We start from the raw sequence: 23,395 nt of genomic DNA on the forward strand, positions 1-23,395 counted from the left end.
CAGACTGGTAACTGGATTACAGAGTCCAGAGAGAGATACATATAACCTTCCTATGGTGAAAGATGCGAGCTAGTTCTGTGGTTTTACCACTTGGAGAATCAGTATTAAAACAGCCTATACTCATCCTGGCAGAATGACTTTTAAAATAACCTAGATATTTCTGCTGTATACAGGACCTTTAACACAATTGTCTTTATCTTTTCTAAATTTAAACCTCCCTACATAGGGTTATCTATGTGAATACCAATCAGATGATAACATGGCCACATATGAATGTATTTTCACATTTTAACAGGCACATTTAAGCATAATTAAACTAACTACTTTGCCATATTAAGTATACCAGACCTTCAGAATAAGAAGCCCAAGTTATAAAATTTCTAATTGAAATAAGTAAGAACTATGTAGTCAACGTTTCAGTTTTTCTTATTCACTGATATATCCTTAGTACCTAGAAGAGTCCTTGCACATTTTAGATATAGAATAAGTTTGTTTTGGGCCGGAGAGATAGCATGGAGGTGAGATGTTTGCCTTTCATGCAGGAGGTCATCGGTTCTAATCCCGGCGTCCCATATGGTCCCCTGTGCCTGCCAGGAGCGATTTCTGAGCCTGGAGCCAGGAATAACCCCTGAGCACTGCCGGGTGTGACCCAAAAACCACAAAAAAAAAAAAAAAAAAAGAATAAGTTTGTTTTAATGACATAGGTATTTTATAATCTATAACAGCATCACAAATGCACTGCTAAGAGCAACTACACCAAAAAAAAAATTCTACTGGGAAATGATTACATCATTATAGAAGATATAACATTGCTGATATGTAATTCTTAGTTATTTCATGAGTTGGTTAACTTTTATACTCGTCTTTTTAAATAAAAAAAATGAAGTGTTGGAGAGATAGTACAGTGGATAGGATGCTTTATTTGCATGCAGCTGACTCAGATTGAGTCCCCAGTACCAAATAGGTCCCCCAAGGCAAGAATTATCCCTGACCTCAGAATCAGTTCAAATCTGAATTCTGGGTGTGAGCCCCACAGAATTTAAATTGCTGTGGTAAGAAAAAAGACAATAAGTTGGAGTATTCATAAAAATGTAGAAGTATTTAAATCCTCATTTCTTTGCTGGATTCACCTTTAATATTTTCCTCATCTTAGACATTTTCTTATTAGATAGTATAAACATCATTGTGCAGTGTTGGTTTTTTTTGTATTCTATGTCCTCATGCTGGAGAACACACAGTAACAGGGATCAAACCAGGGGTCCTTCTCATGTTTGCATGCATTCCAGTCTTTTAAACTATTTCCCTGGTTATATATCTTATTTCAAAATAAAAAGGCATGATATCCAGAATATTCTATTATCTGAGTTATATCCCTGGACTGTAGGTCTCACTTTTAAATAGATAAAAGACATGCTGTGCATATTATTCTATTTTTTAGATGTAAAATAACTTATTTAATTAGACTCCAAAGATGGCAATGTCCTTTGTTTAGACTTCATTTCAAGTAACAGGAACATCTTCACCAAGCTTTAGGGCCATTGACTCCAACTCAGTGGGAATGAGTCTTCCTGGTACAATATTACATAACTTACATAACTTATAGCTCTTTTTATAATCCTGAGTTCTTGGCACACATGCCCAAATAATTCTGTAGGATAGTTTACAAAGAATGTAATAGTTGAGACTATGTTCAATGTAATATTTAACATCTAATTCACAAAATGTTGTAAGAATTTAATGTAAAGCAACTGATAATCATTTGACTCATGTTATAGATGTCTATAAAGCCCTAAGAATTATAGCCAATCAGAAACCCAAGAAAACTTTACCATTTCAATTACATTTCAAGTTTAAAATTCTATGACTAGATTAGTGAAATTCTTGTCCAAGTCTGACTCTGAGGCAGTAAAGGAATCTCCAGCTCACAGAAATTCTGGCAAAGAGAGGAAATTATTTCCTAGTCAGTCTTTTACTCTGTTCAAATCTTCAACATGTTGGATGAGTCTATCAGACTGGAAAGAATATTTTTTACTCTGGTAAAAATTCAATTGTAATCTCATCCTGAGATGTATTCACAAACACAACTAAAAAGCTCTTTAACCATCTTAGCACTCTGTGGACCAGCCACTTAAATCATGACACTTAAAATTAATCATCGCAGGGACCAGAGCAGTGGTGCAAGCGGTAAAGTGTCTGCCTTGTGTGCACTAGCCTAGGACAGACCGTGTTTCGATCCCCCGGCATCCCAGATGGTCCCCTATGCCAGGAGCAAATTCTGAGCGCATAGCCAGGAGTAACCACTGAGCGTCACCAGGTGTGGCCCAAAACAAACAAACAAACAAACAAAAAATCATCACAGGTTCATTTTCCAAAGATTGTATTATCTGTTTGTTTATTTACTTATTGAGGCAGATTGGGCCACACTTGGCTATATTAAGGGCTTACTCCTGATTTTACTCCTGATTCAGCAATCACTTCTAAAGTGTTCAAGGACCATATGTTGTGTGAGGGATCAAATCCAAGTCAGTCACATGTAGGACAAGTGCCCTATCTGCTGAACTATCTTTCGACTTCTCCCCAATGATTTTAAATGAGAAATAAATACTATTTGATGTTTAAATGCAACTTGAAGCTAACCTATGAATTTTATGACTTTTATTGCTGTTTGTTTACATAACTTGATTGACTAATGCTTAATGATGCATATGTGCTAAATTTCATTTTCAAATTATTAGTTTTTGGAAACTGTATGCAACTTGGTATAGGGAATATATTCCATCTTTCTTAATGAATTCATTATCATATTGTTATGATGTTAACCGTAGCTTCTGGCATAAAGGTCTTCCAGGAGAGCTCAATTTAACTTCTCTTTTACGTATGTACTTTTGGAAATATCAGTGGGCAATTTATAGCCAAAGGGTTTTGGGTCTAAATCTATAGTTATTTTCTTACTGATGTTTCTCAACTGTTCAATAGCAAATTTCTAATTTATTCTCTTTTTTTACAGCTGTGATAAATGAAATAAGTGGTCTTTGAACAAATACTCTTTGTAAAACCTGGTGCATTCTGTTGAATCTGCCATGTTCTCTTTGTATTATAAAATCAGTAGCTGTACTGGAGACAGCTTGACCTTACCGTGAGAAATAGCATTTTATCAAGAAACTTGGCAGGACCTTCAATTTCCTCCCGTTTACGATCTGTCAGTCATCCCCTTTGTCCAGGAAACATTTTCTCTACTCTTCATGTGAAAGCTGTTATCTCTTGTGGCAGATACAACTTCTCTGGGGCCAGATTATCCTCCTCCTACCACTCAATCACGTTGCATTTCTGGATTCCTGTGGAAACCCAATCATGTTCTTTTGAGTGTATCTGGAAAGTGAATGATGCCCAAAGCACCAGAATGATATTGGATCTTATACATGTCATTAAGTTGCTGGCAATTTCCCCAATGTAATGTCAATCTCTCTGATCCTACCACTGAAAACAATGCACGTAGAAGAGTGGCTTATTTACGATATCATAGTGTGGAACTAAAAGGGACTTTAACCTTGGTCTAAAATAAAAAAAGAAAGCCACTCCTGACAGTTTTCTACCAGTAAGGCTGGTAGTTTAATATGGAGTCTTGAGGCAGTACTGTTCAGGCACTGTGTTGCTGGAGATTAGTGAGACTAACCCTTTCATGCTCAGAAGAGTCTCCAAGGCTGCACCAATATGGGGGCCTTGTGGAGCCAAGGAGTTAACCAGGCTTGGGTATTTGCAAGGCATATGCAATAGCCCCTGTACTAACTCCTCAGCCTTAATTCTTTCTATTTAGTTCTCAGAAAATAATAATAACCTCCTGGAGTCCTCCTGGAGGTTCTCAGCCAATTGGACTGGCCATTCAATGCAATGGCAGGAAGATGCTGTGCCTTTGAATGCTATAGTACATATCTGCCTTTGTCATTCTCAGGGGACCTCCAGGGCTGTACCCAGTGCAGCCTGGATCATGTGCATGCTCGGTTTGCACCCTAGCTGTTATACAATCTTATAGCCCTTTCCTCTTCTGAGACTTCATGTATGTCCTCTTATGCTGCAAGTTATCTTTAGGACTGCTTCGCTCTCAGTTCACTTTGTTTTTGAGTTATATATAATCTATTACAGAGTGAGCTGAAGTTGTTCATTTCAGGTCAGGGTATGGCCAGCTTTGTTCTCAGAAGTTCTTGTACTTATTAGGACCTATAATTAATAAACATGGCTTAATACTCTTATCTAAATTGCCTAAATGTACCTTGCCATTAAGGTCCCTTAATGTTTTTGTGCTTTACATAAAGCCCCTCTGAAACTTAAGGAAGTTAAATTGCTGGATCACAATCACAGAGCTGATAGAGTTTGAATTAGGACCCGAATCTGTCCAACTCCAGAGACAACATATTTTCACAGTTCTGTCTTGCCTCAGGGAACACTTCAAGACAGTAATACCAAAGGAATAACTCTTGAAGGTGGAATTGAGGCAAAATATTTTCCAGGAGGAAAAGTGCCATCTGACCAGGGAGCTCATGGACAAATGATGTATTACCTCAATGCTGACAATGAGGTTGTGCTTTAATCACAGGATCAATGCAAGATAAAGGCCTATAAAAACTGTACAATGGCTTACATGAGTGTGATAGTACTTATCTGAGACAATCTTATACACTAGGATTTGGGCTGTAGAATATGGACTAAATAATTTCTGGAAGGCAAGCAGTTACTATAAGCAAAATCACTTATAAAACATGAGATTTGAGGCCCAGGAGTACAAAGTATCAACTATAAGGAGAGGAACTGAATATTTAATCAGTCAGTCACTCACTCACTCACTCACTCACTCACTCACTCACTCACTCACTCACTTACTCACTCACTCACTTACTCACTCACTCACTTACTCACTCACTCACTCTCAAAACTAACTCTGGCTAGGGCTCTTATTTTACCTGTTATATCAATACATGAAGACATTTAATTTCATTTAATTACCTTTATTTGTCATTACTAGACTTGCAAAGTTAGCAAAAAATGTATGTGTGTATACACACATCATAATTTTGGGTCTGCTGAAACTTTCTTTTTTTTTTTTTTTTTTTTTTTTGGTTTTTCGAGCCACACCCACTTTAGCTCAGGGGTTATTCCTGGCTAAGCACTCAGAAATTGCCCCTGGCTTGGGGGGACCATATTGGACGCGGGGGGATCGAACCGTGGTCCTTCCTTGGCTAGTGCTTGCAGCACCTCGCCGGCCCCCAAATTGTCTTTTTTTTTTTTTTTTTGGTTTTTGTGTCACACTGGCAGTGCTCAGGGGTTACTCCTGGCTCTAAGCTCAGAAATCGCTCCTGGCAGGCTCGGGGACCATATGGGATGCCGGGATTTGAACCACCGACCTTCTGCGTGCAAAGGCAAATGCCTTACCTCTATATCTCTCTGGCCCCTGCTGAGAGACTTTCTGAGTTAAAGATTTAGGGTCGTCCTGAGTTTTGTTTGTTTGTTTGTTTGTTTTTTGTTTCTTTTTAGTAACACACAAGTATTCCAATCTGTCCTTTGCCTAGTCCTGGAGGCAGTTATGGAAAGCCCTTAGTCAGTTTAGGAACAAACCTTGGCCCTTAAACTTTGGAAATACTGATGCTGTGTAGTGTTGATCAGCTTCAATGAGTAGTGAACTCCCCCACTTACTTATTATGTTTTAAAGAAAGGCCTGTGTCTTCACAAATACAAAACTCTTGGACATAGTTTCATGGGTAATAAGACAATAGAAGCTTTGAGGAGTTGCTTGGTTATGAAATGTAGACAGTTTTTAGGTTTTCCTGATAATTGAGGCACAGACTCTGGTTGACTTTGTTTCAACAATTTCAGCCATTAGTGCACAGGGTTGTCAAGAAAAGAGACATCTCATCATCTGGGAGAAATAGGTTGGAACAAAATACGTTTTTTGTTTGTTTGTTTGTTTGTTTTTTACTCAGGAATTAAAAGATAGATTATGACCTGGAAAGTGGTTGACATATCTCCGGGCTAATATAACTTTTGAGAAGGCTAACTGAACTTGTGACTCAAGAGACCAACACACCCACTCAGGATCAGAGCTCCGAAGGTTTATGAGGACTAATCTCATGAAGTTTTTGTTAGTTATATCTGCCAAATGCATAGAAAATAGGACTTATGCACCTCAGAACCATTTTTTTTTTTAATTTGGGTGTAGACCTCTGAAATTTAGAAAGTCTGGGAATCTTATCAGCGATTCTTAACCAACCTGGCCAATGAGATGGAAGGACCTGAAGATACAATTCTGCTCTGACCCTGCAGATCTGGGGATTACCTGGGCTATACTGGCATTGCTTGGGATCTCTAGGGACCTCCACTATGATAATGTTCAGGGGATCATATGATGCTGAAAATAGAACTAACTCTAACTTCCATACTACCTCCTGGCTTCTTGAATGTTTTTCTTTAAAGTTCATGAGATCTTTTTTATGGTCCACTAAGCAAAGACTATTTATTCTTGTCCCAATCATACTTTAACACCATCAACGTGTTGTTTCCCAGTATTGGGAACAAGGTTGAGCTAAGCAGCCCAATACCACCCCAAAAGCTTCAGGTCTCTTTTGGTTTGGATTATTTTCTCTCCAAATAGGTCTAAGACCAGGGGAAGATCAGTGAAAGAAATTGCCCTACTTACTAGTGTTCTAAACCAAGACATTTATTTTAATGCCATCTGTAAGAGGCAATCTGTTTGGCTATAGTTTTGGACTCTATAATTCTAGGTATCTTGAAAGTTCTTGATTTTTTCTTCAAAATGTGAGAAAGATCAGAGGTAAATTATGTACTATTTTTCATTTGGCCACCAATGATTAAATGATCTTATACAAATAGACTAGTATAATTTCAGCAGCCATAGAACAAATTTAGGTCCTGGTGATCTTGAGTGGTATCCCAGCATGACCTTCAGAACACCAGTTACCCACCAAAAATAGGGCACTATTAGGTATTGCCTGAACCTGGCTGATGTTTATAGAGCTCAGTACAATGGCTATGTTTTTTCTTTTTAAGTAATAGGGTAAAAGAAACTAGCTGATTATATAATGACAAAAATCATTTCCATTCTAGTTGTGAGTTTTAAATTCATGAATATAGTACTTTATAAAAATGAGAACGTTTTACAAAATAATCTTGCTTATTTTCTAACCAAGAATTGTGATTAACCCTCTAGGAGTTAAATAAAACTTCTTAGATTCCTAACATAACTCAAATAGAAACACTACTAGTCTGATTTTTTTCTGCTTAGCATTCAGAATCCTAAATGCCTTTTTTTAAAAAATAAAACTGTGGGGACCGGTGAGGTGGCGCTAGAGGTAAGGTGTCTGCCTTCCAAGTGCTAGCCAAGGAAGGACCGTGGTTTGATCCCCTGGCGTCCCATATGGTCCCCCCAAGCCAGGGGCAATTTCTGAGTGCTTAGCTAGGAGTAACCCCTGAGCATCAAATGGGTGTGACCTGAAAAACCAAAATAAATAAATAAAACTGTGTTTTCCTTTTATTTTTTTTTCCAACTGAACCACAGAACTTGAATCATCTTGTTCTGCCTCACAAATTAAGGAGAAAAAAAATAAAAGTGGATGGTACCAGGAGCAAACACAGTCACATAAACATTGAGTGGAAATAATTTTGGCCTAAATACCAAAAGCAAAGTCAATGACAACAGAATCAAGATGTACAACAAGTTATGTACAAAGGGGACCGGTTACACTAGCAGTCCAGGAGGCAAAGAGGGGAAATATGGGATGCATGCTAGTTACAGGGGAGAAGGAAGATCAACACTGGTGGTAGGGAATTGCCCTAATTCACTGTCACTATATACCTTAAATATAACTGTGAAAGATTTGTAATCCACATGGGTCTTAATAAAAATTATTAAAAAATATAATAATAAACAAGAATTTTGGGTAAACAGTATAAGTAATGTCCTTTATGTGAAAAAAGAAAAGAGAACTTTGCATTCATTTTCTATAAAAATGACTTCTTTGTGCTCCAAAATTTTAGTTTTTGGAAATAAAATTAAATAATCTGAAGAGTCTGAGAAAATTCTTTCTTTTTAGTGATGGGGATCAAACTCAGTAGCTCATGTAAGCTAGATCTTTACTCTTTTACTGACCCAATCTCCCACTCCTAAAAAAATTCAAGATTTATTAAAAACCTACAAAGAGTACTTTTCGAAACATTTTATGCTCCTAAAGGAACTACAGTATTTTGTGCAAAACAAAAATCTTTCATTTATTTTTTGTTGTCTATTTTCTTAAGTAATTCAAATTATATGTATTTTAGGTTTTTTGTCCATGAAAAATTTTTTGTTTTGTTTTGTTTTGTTTTGTTTTGTTTTTGGGCCACACCCGTTTGACGCTCAGGGGTTACTCCTGGCTATGTGCTCAGAAATTGTCCCTGGCTCGGGAGGACCATATGGGATGCTGGGGGATCGAAATGCGGTCCTTCCTTGGCTAGCGCTTGCAAGGCAGACACCTTACCTCTAGCGCCACCTCGCCAGCCCCAGTCCATGAAAAATTTACCAGATATGATAAATGAAAGGAAAATATTAAAATCACTGCAAATCAATGAGATTTTAATTCAATATAAATTCTGAGTGATAAAAATTTAGAGAATGGATTTTAGATTTATAATTATAAATTCAAATGCTTTTATTATAAATACAAACACATTTTCTTTCTTTTTATTTTCTTTTTCTGTTTGTTTGTTTCTTGGGTCACACTCAATAGTGTTCATGTTTTACTCCTGAATCTGCACTTAGGAATCACTCTTGTCTAGAACTGGGTGACCTATGCTGGGGCTTGACCTTGGTCAGCTATGTATGAGGCAAGCACTCTATCTACTGTATTATCTCACCAACCCTACACGCATCATTTATTGATATAAGTAAAATATTTACTTAGACCTCAATCTTGGAAGTTAAAAAAAACACAGAAGAGTTGGGACATATATTAGCATATTAGCTATATTTACTTGTTCTCTTTGGATAGTATCAATTTTCATTTTTTGTGGTGCTTGGATTAAAATCAGAGGCTTGCATATAAAAAATAAGTTACATAGTGCTAAACCATGTCCCCAGTAGAGTCTTTTTTAATTAAAAGAATTAAATATGACAGGTAAAAATTAAAGTTCTTTCTGCTTTCTGTTTTGTATTATCCAACGTAGAACAAGAAATAATTAATGCTGTGAGTTTATGATTTATTTTTAAATCATTAAATTATATTGATTAACATTTAGGGTCCCAGCTGATGTTTATGGGTATTTATGGCTCTACACATTCCTATTGTTCAGAGATTGTACCTGATAGTGTTCATGATCACACTGGGCTTGGCTATATTATTTCTCTGGTAAAAAAATATACTTGGATGCTTTTATTGGTAGGGGTTTGCCCAAGAAGTGCTCAGAGGCACAGAGGCCATTCATGACCATAGTGTGCCTGAAAGTGTTGATGACACAGCTCAATACTTGGTTCCTATAATGTGGTGCTGCTCAGGCTCAGTAGTTCAGAGGGCCACCTAAATAGCTCCTGACTGGTTCAAGGTGGAGACAACTACTTCAATATCTACCCCAGAACAAAGAAATCGACAAAATCTAGATAAAAAATAATAAAAAAATTTAAAAAATTAAAAAAAAAATGGATTATTTAAGTGTTTTTGTCTCCCCCCCCACATAGGCACAGTAAATATTGGGGTCATCCGAAACGGGAATCCCGTTGGCCTAAAAGATACAGGGTTTCTCTACCCTTGGAATATATTGTCATGGGATTATCTATAGACTCCTTTCATGTTCATTTACTCTCCCCTTGGTCTTTTTGTGGCATATGGAAGACTCCTGCTCTGATCTGGATGATAAAAACAGACCTCTAAAACCTCTCTCTTAATTTGCCTATTTGAATACTCCTTTTTAGGAATTAGAAAGGACATGTCCAATTAGAGGTCAATTTCCACCCTCCCTTATAATGAGTGTGAACATTGACTAAGTTGAAGTCAATGGAATGCATTTGGAATGACTACTAACTTGAAAGTTAACTATCTAATGAAATCTAACTGATGAAAGCATAGCATATTAATTTTCTATCAATTTCCATCTCCATGAAAAGATGAGTGATGACTAGAGATCTAGCAGGCATCTCAGATGATTAGAAGTACTTGAGAAGGATAGAAATCACTTCTGAGAAGGTGTGAACTGGCAAAATATAAAATTTTGTCTTTTTTTTCCTTTATGAAGTTGCTAGATTAGCCTAGATAGTTAGCCTCATCTGTACTTTCAGATAGGAGAAAAATGTACTTCTATTATTATTTTTTTTTCATTTTATTGAGGTTATTTTGTCAAGATTTTATGCATTTATTTATTCTAGTGACACAATAGTGCCACACTCACACCCATGATCAAAGTACCAGTGTCACTTTATGATAGTTCATCGGGCTTTTTCTATCTTTTCATTCTATTTACCCTACCCTCTTTGATAACCTCAGTTTTACCACCAGAGTCTAAGGGTTTGTTTACAAGTAATGATTGTTTTAAAGATTCTCTATGTAGATGAATGTACTTCTAGCTGACACAGATTAATACAGTGATTCGACTTTTTTGCTGTTACAAGCTAAAATCAGCATACCTCTCCAAACATCTTTGTACATTTATCTGAGAAATTTAAGAATATATTTTTAGAAGTTGAGTCATCAATTAAAAAATCTGAATATTGACAGAGACAGGACCTGGGCTCAGAAGATTCTACATGCCAGGACTTCTGTTTCTCTTCGACTGAGGCAGGGGCTGGGCTCAGAAGACTTCACGTGCCGGGACTTCTGTGTCTCTTCAATTGGAATGTTGGAGGCTCTGGGCAGGACAGCTAGCCATAGGCCCCCTGGGCTGACCACTTAGTCCAGGGGACTGAGATCCCCCCATGCCAGACTGGCCTTCAGGGACAGGCCTGGTAAATCTGGCCCTGGGAGAGGGTGGGGGAGAGAAACTCCTCCCCTATGCATACACAAACTACAGAGGCAGGGTTGGGCTCAGCAGACTTTACATGCCAGGACTTCTGTTTCTCTTTGACTGGTATGTTGGGGGATCTGGGCGGGACAGCTAGCCATAGGCCCCCTGGGCTGACCACCTAGTCAAGGGGACTGAGATCCCCCCCCACGCCAGACTGGCCTTCAGGGCCAGGCCTGGTAAATCTGGTCCTGGGGGGAGGGTAGAGGAGAGAAACTCCTCCGAATGCATACTGGACCCCATTCTGGGGTTCTTTTCTTACTAGTGTTCATTTTTAAAATTGTGCGGGGGCATTTGTGCCTGCGTGACAAATATACTTTTTAACATCTTCCAAAAATGTTCTTAATTCTTGAATGTTTCTAGAAAAGGACATGGAATGCCTTTGATTTGGAGGATAACATTTAAATATATCTCTAAAATCAGTGTATATGTAGATGTGACTTCCTATACAGTGGTCTTCTCTGACTGCCAAGTCTAATCCATAAACAATTCATCTATACAATCTATATACCCCCTCTGATATATGGCCCTCCCCCACATCAGAGCCCCTTCTAGTCCCTCATCTCCCAACCTGGATCATTATCTTCCCCTTAATTAACCCTCTTTACCCTCAGTTCTTAACTTGTTAGGCACCAAGACTGACTTCCTACCCCAAAGGAACACCATCCAGCTCCTCAATGAAAGACACCCTCTTGATCTCCCATCTCGTTACTTGCCAAGAAATCACAACCAACATGCCTGCTAACTCAAGCTTCGTGGCCCCTTTCACCCCCATCAAATCGTGGACTGTTGCATTATACCGAAAAAACCACCTTCAGCACAACCTCCAGTTCAATGACACTACGTGATTCCATAATGCCGAATGCCGCAAATCATATCTCAAACTCAAGACCAAGGTCTGCGATACGAAAAAGTGCCTTGGCTTTCACTCCCCATAAGAATATCTCAAAAGACCTAATTGGGAGGCCTATATTGCCTTTGTAAGTTTAATACCTATATAATAATGCATCTTAAGATGTGTATTCCTAAACATACAGTAGCCTCCTCCATCATTTGTTTTCTACAAATACCTTTTTTTTCTTTCTTTAACTCAGTTTTATTTATTTGTTCTATTTTTTATATATACATATTTTCTCTATCTTCACCAGTTTTGGTGCTGCTTGGTACAAAAACCAAGAAAATGTCTCGCCTGGGATAAAAGTTCAGATCAAAACCAAACCCCAATATCTATGAGCTGTCATCCTTATCCAGAATAGCACTAGCAATACAATATGACACCATACATTTTTGTATAGGCACAGTAAAGAAAGGGGAAAACATAGACACAGATACTACATCTCATCTTCTTAGAATAAGAACTCACACTTTTTATAACACAAGGGTGCCTCCTGAACAATATGTCATGTGGATACAACTCAGTCTCCATGAGATTGAACAGTGTTGATTCAATCTCAAACCCCAGATCCCAGATGTAGAACTGATACAGCTCCCTGCAACAATATCAGGAACTAAGTTCCACTGGGAGATTTATAACATCGCTCTGACACCAACTTGTGCCAGTGTTAATATAATAACGAGGACAGAGTGGAAATGACAACTTGACGTAAGACCAGGTTGTCCTATCACATCACCTAACACTAAGTGGAAATCAGAAGATGTATCATCTTTGAACTGTGAAAAATAAGAGCACTAACTACAGAAAACTGACTTTGACAACCAAGACTGGGAAAAGCATACCTTGAGACCAATAGGGAAAACCCTACCCTAGGCTGTAGCCCAGGACTCTTACAAAAATCAAGATATTCTAGTACAGAGGCCCAACTTTGACAACAAAAACTGAGCAGAACCTTTGGAACCACAATATCCTAGGGACTGAGCAAAAACAGGGAGCACAAGATTTAGAAGACTGAACACAACAACAAAGATGGAACAGAACTTCTAAAACTGTAAAGACTCTATCCTAGACCTTGTCCTATGACCTGTGCAATTACCAAGATTGCTAGCCATAGTGGCCTGATTTTCTCATCCACAACTGAGAGGAAAGTTTCCTGGCACCACAAAAACAAAAACAAAAACAAAAAAAAACTTGGGATATGGAAATGAGTATATATGGAGCCAGTGGTTGTTCCCATGAAAGTATACTTCAAGGGGGGAGAAACCCTGAATCTCTTAGGCCATGGGAATTCCCTTTATTCCCCAATACTTACTGTGCCTATGCAAAAAAAAAAAAGTGGGGGTAACACCAAACCCTGCCACTCCAGCACTCCTTTTTCTTGTTTTGTTTTGTCTGTTTTTAATATTATTTTCCTTCTCTTTTTTCTTCCACTTTATTCTCTCCTTTTCACTCATGTGGATATTATTTGGTGATTTTTTTTTTTTTGCTGGGTGCATTTTTCTTTTCTTTCTTTGTTTTTCTTTTCTCTCTTTTTTCTTTTTTTGGTATTTTTTGTTCTCATCCCTTTTATCTCCAACAGAATCACATAACTTGAATTATTCAGCCTCATAAATTGAGGGGGGGAAATGATGATACCAGGAACAGTCATATGAACATGTAGTGAAAAAAAAATGATCAGACTTGAACACCAAACCCAAAGTCAATGACAACAGAATAGATACCCAATCTACAACAAGCTGTAAAGTGAAGACCAGTTACACCAGTATTCTGGGTGGTAAAGGAGGGAGATATGGGATACATGCTGTAAACAGGGGTGGAGGGAGGACAATACTGGTGGTGGGAATTCCCTTCCTTCATTGTCACTATGTACCATAAATAATTCTGTGAAAGTCTTGTAGTACACTTAGATCACAATAAAAATTTATTTAAAAAATCTGAATATTCAGCTGGTTGGAGCTGTTTTACCTGCTGAGCAAAACTGATCTACTGATGTATCTTACTATTAAGAGGGCAACTAAGTTGTATTCTATAAATATAAACTTAAGTCATATTAAGGGATATGACTCAGTGGTAGAGTGCCTGCCTTATTTATATGAGACCTTGTGTTTAATCCTCAGCAATTTTCATTTCATTAGCTTGTGACTACAGATGTCTCCACAAAAAGTATACCATCAGCAACATACTGAAAAATAAAATGCCAAAACCTAATGTGTGTGTCACCAAATCATCTCAATAACAACAAAAAGAAATGGAAGGGGGAAAATGAGAAAATAAAAATTATTTTAGGGATTTTGAGCATTTCAAAATACGAGAAAAACCCTGAATATTTATTGTTACTTTGTAAAATGTTTTTTCTAACATAGAAAGGCATCTTAATGGGAATCTTCTGTAACACTGAACAAATGGGATGAGAGTAGATGTTCTAGTTAGGTGAGACATTAACTGGATACATTGTGCTGGAAATGCTTCACATGACATGAAAAATGAAGATGAGGCTAGATTTTCCCATACTGAGTTAAAACCTATAGATTTTTTAATAGCCTGACTAATGTTAAAGTCCAAATTTTAAGACAATCCAATATAGTTAAGTTTCAAGCTTTGTTACATAATTATTCATAAGACTTCTACTTGAAGACGTTAAATAGATAAGTGTACACAAAGCTAAATGGCTAGGTACATTTTCTTTTCTGATTTAAATTATTTGGGAGATGATCCTTTTTAGTGTAGTATATAAGTTATTGTCAAACTTCAGCACATTGGGAAATCCATGTAAAAATCTATTTGAAAATGTAGATACTTGAGATCTACTGCTATGCTTACTCAGTAGTCAGTAGTGGTTGGTTATAGGACAAGACATTTTCTCTAGTGCACAACTATATTATTTAAAAAAATCTTTACTGAGGTATTGTGATTTGCAAAAAGGTTAATAATGCTTCATGCTTACTTTTTTTGAATACCACACTCATTACCAGAATATTCATGTACTTCTTCCAAGGTCCCAAAGGTCTTTTTGAGTCCTGTTAGTTCCCTGCTCACCCAAAGCCTACCTCCCAAGCTCAATTCAGTGAATCAGATTCAGTCCAGTAACCTTTAGTACTTTGTTGCTACCTTACTGTATTTTTTTCATTAGTATTTAAATTTTTTTAAATATTTATTTAAGCACCATGGCTACAGAAATGATCGTAGTTGGTTTTCAGTCATTGAATGTGCACCATTTTTGACCAGTGTAACTTTCCAGCCACCAATGTTTCTTCTTTTTTAGGGGGGCACACTCGGCAGTGCTTAGGGGTTACTCCTGGCTCTGTGCTCAGAAACCGCTCATCACTGGCTTGGGGAACCATATGGAATGCCAGGAATTGAACCTAGGTCCATCCTGGATTGACTGTGTTCAAGGCAAAAGCCTTATAGTTGTGCTATCGCTCCAGCCCCACCACCAATATTTCTAATTTTCATCCTCCCCATCCCCTGCCTGTATTTGGGTCATGCATTTTATTTCACTCTCACTGTCATTGACAGTAGTTGTCAGTGCAGTTGGAGCTCTAACTGTGCTCACCACTCTTTGTGGTAAGCTTCATTTTATTGGGTTGATTCTTCTGGCGCTCATCTCTATTGTCTGGATATTATTAACATACTGTTATTTTTCTTTTATCCCACAGATGAGGGAGACTATTCTATGTTTATCCCTCTCCCTCTCATTCATTTCATTCACTTAAAATTCTCCATATACATCTATGTATAGGAAAATTTCATGAGTTAATTTTTCCTAATAGCTGCATTATATTCTATTGTAGATGTTCCACAGTTTCTTTAGCTACTCTTCTGTTGTCAAACATCTAGGTTGTTTCCAGATTGTGGCTATTGTAAATAGTGCTGCAATGAACAAAGGAGTGCAGAAGGCATTTTTGAATTGTTTTCATGTTCCTATGGTATATCCATAGAAGTGGTATGGCTAGATCATATGGGAGCTCAATTTCCTGTTTTTGAGTAATCTTCATATTGTTTTCCAGAAAGGCTGGACTAGACAGCATTCCCAGCAGCAGTGAATGAGGATTCCTTTCTCCTGCATATATTTCAGCACTGATTGTTCTTGTTCTTTGTGATGTGTGTCAGTCTCTGTGGCATGAAATGGTACCTCATTGTTGATTTCATTCCCATCTCCCTGATGACTCGTGATGTGGAACACTTTTTTCATGTGCCTTTTGGCCACATGAAATACTTCTTTGAGGAAATGTCTGTTCATCTATTCTCCCCATTTTTTGATGAGGTTAGTTTTTTTGGGTTAATTTCTCATTAGTACCTTATATCATAGTTTAGTACCTTATATCATGGATATTAGCCCCTTAAATGATTGTCCTCCAACCTTTGACTTTGAGTCTATGTTTGCTCTGAATATTCAAATGTGTTTCTTGCAGGCAGCAAAATATTGGATTCAGCATTTTATCCATTTTTGCCCTCTGTGTCTCTTAATTAGTGCCTTTAGTCTATTGACACTGAGAGAGATGATTGTCATGAGATTACGTGTCATCATTTTGTAGGAGTTTGGTGTGTTTGTTGGGTCTGCTTTGCCTTATGGTAGACATTTCACCACTTGATTTAAAGTTGGTTTTGAGTCTGTAAAGATTCTGAGCTTTTGTATGTCTCTGAAACTCTGTATCCTTCCTTCAAACCTGAATGAAAGTCTGGCTAGATGTAGTATCCTCAATGAAGCATTCCTTTTTTTAAGTTTTGTCACTATATCCCACCACATTCTTCACTCTTTGAGAGTTCTTATAATTAATCTGTTGTAAATCTTTAGGATGCTACTTTGTATTTGATTTTCCTTTTTGATTGTACTGCTTTCAGTACTCTATTCTCTGTGGTTTTCATCATTGTGACTAGTAAGTGCCTTGGGATGCTTTTATTTAGATCTCTTTTAGCTGGTAGTCTTTGGGCATCCAGAATGTGGTTGCGTGCACTCTTTCATTCTATGTATTTCTTAGCAGTGATGTCCTTGACTGTTGAGTCTTCATCTTTTACTTTTTCTTTCTGTGTCTCTGGGATCTTAATGATTTGAGTTTATCCCAGAGATCGATTGTTGTTTATTCACTTTCTTTGAGGATATTTTCCCAAGCTCTTTTATTGTGTGTTTTATGCAGCTTATCTTTCACTTTGCTGATTCTGCAAAGTGTCAGGCTAAAAATTAATAGGCATAAAACTATAGCTATTCTATCTACAAAAAATGAAAGAACATAGATATTTTGGAGGATCTTTGGCACTTTGGAAAGAACGATGGCACAGAGTTCACAAAAGTACAAACATTAACGTAACTATAAACATTGTTATCTCATTAAAATAAAAAAAAACAGCTTAAAAAATCTTAATCCCAAATTTCCATGAGTGTAACATTATTGTTCAAACAAAATCAAGAATTTGTCCCTTATTAATCTCAAATGCTAGCAAGTAATTATTATTTAAATCTATAACTGAAAATAATTTCTCATAAAGAGATTGCCAGTATTTATTTTATTTTCTCCTTTTCAAAAATTTGCTTCTAAGCAAAATTTGTTATGGTTTAACATCCTCAAATTGGTTTGGATTAGAAGTTTACATTTACTCACAAGTACTCTAAAAAAAACCCTTATGAGCAAAGGTCTACAATTAACTCTATATGTATATATGTCTAGCATCAAAGATTTTTTTTTTCCGGGGCCCCCCTCTCGCATCAAAGATTTTTAATTAAAAATATTTTCCTCAGATTTGGGCTATTCCTGGTGGGAATGAAGATAGAACCCTGATTATCTTTGTGCAAGGCAAATGCCCTACCAGTTGTATATCTCTCTGGCCTCTAATGTATATTTTACTGTTCAGTTTGATTCTTGAATTCAAAACTTCTCCTTGTCCTATGCCTTTCTACCCAACAACAGCCAGATGAGAGAAGATTCCAGTAAAATACGTCTAAGAAAGAAGATGCAGAAGAATGTAAAGAGTCATATTTAGTTGCCAATAATATCCTGTGAAAATTTCACCCAGTCAGTGTACCAACAACAATAATCTTCCACTATTTTTTCTTGTCTGTTTGGTTTTGGGCAACATCCATTGATGCTCAGAAGGATTTACTCCTGGTTCGGTACTTGGGGTTGACCCCTAGCAAGGGGACCATATGGGGTGCCAGGTTTGGATCCAAGTTGGCTGGATGTAAAGCAAGCACCTTAGGCACAATATTATCTCTCAGGCCCCAGCTTTGTTCAACTGCTGTAACTAGACACAGTCAGTGATGTTTGAGAGGAAGCCCCCATAGCCATGAGAATAGTCAGATAACAGAATTGGTTCATAACCTCGCTATCCTTTAGCCACCTGTTGATTAGGGGAATAATTTAAGATTTAAATGCATGTGGTTGGTGTTTTAAAATCAAATAGGTGAAAAGGAGTGTAGAGAACCTGAAACCTGTCAAGTTTGGGCAGGTCATCACTTCCTGGAAAACTTCATGAAAATGACACATAATGGATAAATTAAAAAAAAAAAAAACTTCCATTGGGATCTGGAGGGCTCTGCGCCTCTTTAGCAGGTGGGGCTTCAAGCTTTACAGAGAGGGTGTCAGTTTCAGCACCAGGGGCTGAGCTTTGCAGCACAGTCTCTGGAGGCTGAAGTAACCTTCCATGTCCTACATTCAGAGTGTGCTCTGTTATTTTGTTGTTGTTGTTGTTGTTGTTTTGTTTTGCTTTTTAATAATAGCTTTATTTAAGCACCTTGATCAGAGACATGATTGTAGTTGAGTTTCAGTCATATAAAGAACACCCCCCCCTTCCCCAGTGCAACATTCCCATCACCAATGCCCCCAATCTCCCTCCTCTCACCACCCCCCACCTGTATTCGAGACAGGCATTCTGCTCTGGAGGACACCCTGTCTGTGCAGGCCCCAGAAAAGCCCAAGCGGTGGCCACCCATGCCTCAGCCTAAGTGCCAGGCTCTGGCTGGTCCAGGAGGGCGGCAATTGGCCTCGTCCTCGGCGTGTCCCTGAGCCACGTGGCAGTTTTGCACGGGCCACTGCAGCCTTCTCGATGACGTGTTCCGAGGGACGTCACAATGGCCGCGTGCCTGCGCCTATTTCCCTGTTAGGAGCAAAGGTGAGAAACGTGGGCTTGTCGTTGCGTTTCTTGCGCTGTTCTTAATGTGTTTCCCGAGCCCTTGATCTCAAGTCATGGGCAATTCTTTCAGTCGATTTTTGCACCTGCTGAGGTGCCGCCGTCCCCGGCTGGGGCAAGCAAGGCATCTCTACCCGATTCCGATCTACAGAAAACGTGCAGAAGGCTTTGACAGGGGGCATCCTGGGGCTCCCACCTCTGTCAACCGCCCGCACGGTGTCCCCAGGCCTATCCCATTGTACTTCAACCAAACTCCGTGGAGGTACTGCGGCCGGCCACAGGCTCCAAAGTCCCTCAGGTTTGGAGACCAGCGCATTCTTCGGAGACCCCCTCCGGGCCGGCGTGCCAGTCTCCTCCGTGTCCTGAACACCATACGTGAGATCAAGCGAATGAGACGCCCACCACCTCGTCCTTCGCGGGGAAAAGTAGTGACACGAAGAGAGCCAAGGATGCCAGTGGAGAAGGCTTCTGTCCTGAAGACAACAGAAGATGGCAACGGCATCCCCGGAGGCAGTGCTATCCGGAAAAGCGGCATGGAGCCCAGTGGCGCTGGGCCCAGCTCCATCGATGCCCAGCAGCTGCTCGGGCAGGCACAGAAGTCCTCAGCACAAGAGCTGCCCAAACACAAGCAGCCCAGGTCTACTGGCCCGTTGACACACAGTGTGGCCACGGAGGACTCCAAGTCTAAAGGAGGCTTTGCAGGCAGCGCTGCCAGGAGAGCCAGCAAACGAAAACAACCGATGCTATTTCTGGACAAAGAACAGCTCTCGCTTATGGACCTGCCCCTGGCCTGGCATAGAGATGATGACTTGCCTCCACCTCCGAAGCTGCCAGCCTTGGTTCGCACAGTCATACACAATGTGGTCACCAAGGACTCAAAGTCTCAAGAAGGCTTTGCAGGGAATGCTTCACCTCCAGCAATGACCAGCAGAATAGGCAGCAAACGCAAGCAACCCACATTGATGGACAAAGAACTGTCTTCGGTTATGGACCAGCCCCAGGCCTGGAATAGAGGTGAGCTGCCTCTACCTCCGAAGCTGCCATGCTTCGATCCCACAATCCGCATATGTTGAGGAGTACTCAGAAAATTCCATCCATTGAGATGAACTGAGAATCAATCCTCACACAATTCCTCCAACCATCAAGGAATACTCAAGTCCAGTCTCTACACTGCAGAAATGGTGATGTTGGGATGATCTAGAAAACTAACATGAATGAGATTGCCACACAAACTGATGCTAGACAATAAATTGGGGAAATCTGAATCTGGAGCTACAGCCAGTACTCTACCAGATATAAAAAATATGAATCTGAGATTATCAAGAAATAATTAACATTTTGTGTAAGAGTGCCAAATTTTCCTTTTCTCTAAATAAAAATAAATTTGACTAAAGAAATTGAATGCATAGATTTAGTACTTCCTACACTGAGGAAGATTATAACTGGAGTGATTTTATTTACTTATATTGACTGAAATTCTATGATTTATAATAATAGTTTCTCATGCACATGGTTCCACTACACACCCATCACCAGTGTTCCCATATCCCTCCCACAGGAACCCAAGGTCTCTCCCACTCAACTACTCACCCTTACTTCTAGCAATTCAATTGTATGGATCATTTCTTCTGTAAGTAGAGTAACTTTACAGAAAAGATCATAATTTGATTTTAGACATGTCAGGCTTTCAGTGTCTATTGTTCATCCAAGTGAAACCATGGAATGGTCAGTTAGATACATTAAAACTTTCCCTTTTTTACATAAAAGGGAGGTGTTTACTTAAGGTCTTGTAAGATTGGATATCAAATAGGCAGGCACTGATATATTATAAAATTACTTCATTGGAGAAGTTTAGACTGAAGTTAGCACTACTCATCTTTTAGACTGAAACTAAATGAGAAAACCATGAGAGTGAGTATGAAAACAAAAACTGGAGAAAAGACCAAATTGTTGAGTATTTCTATATTTAGATATCAATAGAGGATTCAGAGAAGAATTGATAATGAAGTCAGTAGCAAACTACAATTGCAGGAATTATCCAAGTATAAATGCAAGGATAGAACTAAGTCAATTTTGTCAGATGTTACGTACGGAGACTGAGAATGGATCAGTTGTAGCAATAGAAGCAAATGAAAATCATTAAATAACTTGAAAAGAGTAGTTTTGTGGACGTTGAGGTGGCACTAGAGGTATGGTGTCTGCCTTGCAAGAGCTAGCCAAGGAAGGACAGTGGTTCGATTCCCCAGTGTCCCATATGGTCCCCTCAAGCCAGGGGCAATTTCTGAGCGCTTAGCCAGGAGTAACCCCTCAGCATCAAATGGTTGTGGCCCCCCCCCAAAAAAAAAAAAAAGAGTAGTTTCAGTAGAATACTGGAATGGAGAATCAGAATACCTTGAGGAAATAAGCATGATAATCACAACCAAATCTTATTAAGAGCGCTTTTTGAAAGGAAAATAAGAACTAGATAGTATGTGGAGGTAAAAATATGAAAAGCGTTTTCCTAGATTCAAAGAAGGATAATAAATGACAGAAAATTTAAATTCAGTGGGATTGAATCAATTGAAAAGTGGTGGTGGGAATGTTGCACTGGTGAAGGGGGGGTATTCTTTTTTTGACTGAAAGCCAACTACAAATATGTTTGTAATCATGGTGCTTAAAAATATTATTTAAAAGAAGAAAAACGGGGGGCTGGAGAGATAGCATGGAGGTAAGGCGTTTGCCTTTCATGCAGAAGGTCATCGGTTCGAATCCCAGCGTCCCATATGGTCCCCCGTGCCTGCCAGGAGCAATTTCTGAGCACGGAGCCAGGAATAACCCCTGAGCAGTGCCGGGTGTGACCCAAAAACCACAAAAAAAAAGAAGAAGAAGAAAAACGGTGATTTAGTAGAAAAGGGAGGATGGTAATAGGATATAATGTCCCAAATGAAAGAGTTGTCTTTAGTTGGAAATTGAGCTATTTGTCTTTAAAAGGAGGTATAGTATATGGTCTCAATTATAAAAAGCTGAGTAGAGGTGCTAGTATAAATCACTATCCATATTATTACTGAATTGTGTAATCTTTTCATCTGCTGAAAATAAGTATTGGTGAAGGAGTACTAAGTAGGAGGTAGAGAAGCTATGAAACAGGTGTCAAAGAAAAAAATGAGAGATTAATTTATTAAAGCAGAATACAATTTAAGATTAATGATCTTGAATCAAAATAAAAAAATAATATAACTGAATTTTTCTGCAGCCACACTGATATGTGTACATATCAGCCAGATGTAGAAATGGCTTGGTTGAACCAAGGTGAGGTGTTTCCAGACAACAATGAATGGAACTTAGAGTAACTGGACTTATCTCTCAATTTCTTGGGTGAAGTCTGAGAAACTTTTAAGTTCTAGTGTTGCTAGAGTGCATGGCTAAAGTTGAATTAAAAAAGAAAAAAAGTAAAATAATGAAACAAAAACAAAACAAAACAGAAAAAAGACTAAAGATAGTTAGACAGAACTGCCCTGATTTGCTAATGTGTGGGATCAGAGAACCCAAATAAGAAAATATGTCCTCCACAAAAGGAGTACAGAAATGCCAAGGAGACCAATGGGATAGAAGAAATTAAGAGATAAAAAAAGAGATTAAGAGATCATATAGATTAGAGATAATATTAGTAGCCATAGAATTGGGGGGGCACACCTGATGAAGCTCAGGGGTTACTCCTGGCTGTGCATTCAGAAAGCGCTCCTGGCTAGGGGGACGATATAGGACACCAGAGATCGAACCAGGTCCATCCTGGATCTGCCACATGCAAGCACTGTGCTATTGCTCTGGCCCCTATAGGCATATACTATTTTAAGAAAACACAGACCAGCTGTGGATGTTTGTACAATTTTTGAGAAAATTGTTAGTATAATAACTCAAAGTAGTACCAGATATAGGTATTGAGAGCAAAGACGTGAATCAAAGAGAGAGTACAGATGTTAATGTATTGGTACTGGCAGCCAATACCAAATCAATCCCTGGCACAATATATGGCCCCTGAGCATCACCAAAAGTAATCCCTAAGCACAGAGCCAGCAGTAAGCCATAAAAATCAGAATGTTGCCCCAAAATTAAACAAATTCAGTACAACACCTTTAAACAGCCCCTCCCCCAAGGGAGGAGATCATCCCAGATTCCATATTCTCAAGGTTGGTGTTAGGATTCACCTGGATATCTTATGGCACATGTAGTAGACTCATCCTTCACATGCCTATCCTCTGTCACCATAAATGTAGAGCAATGCTCCAGGCCCCTGGAAAGAAAAATATAGAAGATATATTTGCAAAGACAAGACATTTCTTCCAAAGATTTTGGGAAGAGACATTTTAA

This window comes from Suncus etruscus, chromosome 1 (assembly GCF_024139225.1).
Source record: "Suncus etruscus isolate mSunEtr1 chromosome 1, mSunEtr1.pri.cur, whole genome shotgun sequence".
Lineage (NCBI taxonomy): Eukaryota > Metazoa > Chordata > Mammalia > Eulipotyphla > Soricidae > Suncus > Suncus etruscus.